Source organism: Gekko japonicus, unplaced genomic scaffold, assembly GCF_001447785.1.
Source record: "Gekko japonicus isolate JY-2015 unplaced genomic scaffold, Gekko_japonicus_V1.1 scaffold2006, whole genome shotgun sequence".
NCBI classification, from domain to species: Eukaryota; Metazoa; Chordata; class Lepidosauria; order Squamata; family Gekkonidae; genus Gekko; species Gekko japonicus.
Window position 1 is genome coordinate 43,558 of NW_015175423.1, and position 2,073 is coordinate 45,630.

Genomic DNA, 2,073 nt, shown 5'->3' on the forward strand with positions numbered 1-2,073 from the left:
GTTACAAACTGAACTCTCCAATGGAAGAACAAGATGCATTTCTTCCTTTAGGAGGTGCGATTGTCAGAAGAAAATAAAAAAGTTTCAGTTTTGTTTTTGCATGTGGGTGGGTATCCTGTAATAATTGTTTGGATACACTATATTTTTAATATGCTAGTTGTGATAATTTCATGCCAAGTAAAAATGTCCATAGTCATATTTTATGTCCCTAAAGTAACAGAATGACTTTCAAACTAGAAAAGACAAAAGAAATGCTAATGTAGCATTTTTTTCAATTTTTCCAAAAATTTCCAGTTTCCCCCCCCAAAAAATGGGTTTTTTTCTGAGCTTCAAAATTTCTGGAAATTTTACATCTCTAGTGCCGACAGAGTCCACCCTCTACAGCAGCCATTTTCTCCAGGGGAACTGATCTTGGTAACCTGGAAATCAGTTGTAATAGCAGGAGATCTCCAAGTGCCACCTGGAGGTGGGCGACCCTAGTTTCTGGTAGGAAATTTTACATCTCTAGTGCCGACAGAGTCCACCCTCTACAGCAGCCATTTTCTCCAGGGGAACTGATCTTGGTAACCTGGAAATCAGTTGTAATAGCAGGAGATCTCCAAGTGCCACCTGGAGGCGGGCGACCCTAGTTTCTGGTTTTGACCATCATCAGATTGCCAACTCTGGGCTGGGGAATTCCTGGATATTTGGGGGTTGGAGGCTGGGTTAGCTTGGGGGGCGGGGGAGACACGTCAGCAGGGTATGAAGTCATGAAGACATGTACGTCCTGTACGTAAGAAAAAGCCAGTGTGTGTGTGTTCACTTTACAAATGAAACCAGGGACAAGTACCTGGGTAAATATGGGGATTAGATCACATGGTCAGCTGTACGTGTATTGAAAGTAACATGAGAATTACAAGTGTACACTGTGCACAGGTGGTATATGTGCATTGCATTAAGTAAACCAAGTAAACCACCCTCCAAAGCTGCCGTTTTCTCCAAGGGGAACTGACCTCTGTTATCTAGAGATGGGTTGTAATTCTGAGAGATTCCCCAGGTCCCACCTGGAGGCTGGCGACCCCGGCTATCCATTCAGTAGCGCAGCAGCAACGTTGAAAGAGTTGGCAGTTAGGGGCCGTTGTCACTCTGCTGCCCTTCCCCCCAGTCCCCTTGCTCCCTTTCTGGCTGCGGTCACACGGAGCATTAGCCACGCTACTGAGACGGATGATAGGCGGATTTTCCGGGCACGATCACACCGCAACATCTGGGAAGCGCAGAGCTCCCGTGGTGAACCCAAGACTTCCCGCCGAAGGTGCGGAGTTAAAAACTAGTACCTCTGAGGTACTCGTTTCCGGAAACTGCGGAGCAAGGGCTGGCATCTGATCGCGTTTCCGGTGGTAGTCCATGGCATCCGGCGCCCGCCCATGTCCCGTCGCAAACAGGTTTTCCCCCACCCCAAGTTTCCCCAGGATGTGCACAAGCAACCAACAGCGCATCCGCACGAAGAGGAAAGTGAAAGTTCCGTTGCTCCGCAGAATCGCGCATGCCGTTGGTGAGATCACGCCACACTGCTTCTTTGCCGTGCCGCAGGATCATCGTGTGATCGCCACCTACCCCCGAACCACGGGACGTGGGGTCCGGCGGCCGCGCGTTAGTTTGCTCCGGGGCAAACAGCCACGCTTTCCCCCTGCATTTTCCGGCTCGTGTGACCGGGCCTCTGAAGAACAAAATGGGAGCTGCTGAGTAGCTGCAGCAAGAACCATGAGCCCTACCAGAAAAAAGTCGGCAACCCCACTTTCTCATGTGCCAGCTGCTTCGTAAGCAGTCATCTTGACCCAAACACTATAGTTCACCTTTTGAGGAAGGCACGTGAGTTATAGGGAGCGCATAACACCCACTGAGCACCTGAAGTCAGACCAGGCCCATAGCTACAGTGGGGCATGTTGGGCCCCCGCCTCCTTAATTAAAAGTCCTGCTCCACAAATAGCCATGCCCGAAACCTTATTTTTGAGGAGAGAACCCCGTTTGCCCTCAGGTTTTCTTCTTCCTCCCACTGTGGAATTTGGGGGGGGGGGGGTTCAGGGGCCCCGGGAA

General features: G+C 50.2%; 1 protein-coding gene across 1 annotated transcript in view; it reads left to right on the forward strand.

Annotated features, from left to right (window-relative positions):
* The window catches only part of ABCA13 (ATP binding cassette subfamily A member 13), a gene marked incomplete at its 3' end in the record, with an annotated part of 314,376 nt that overhangs the window by 17,139 nt on the left and 295,164 nt on the right, over nucleotides 1-2,073 (forward strand). The gene's annotated exons all lie outside the window — the stretch shown is intronic.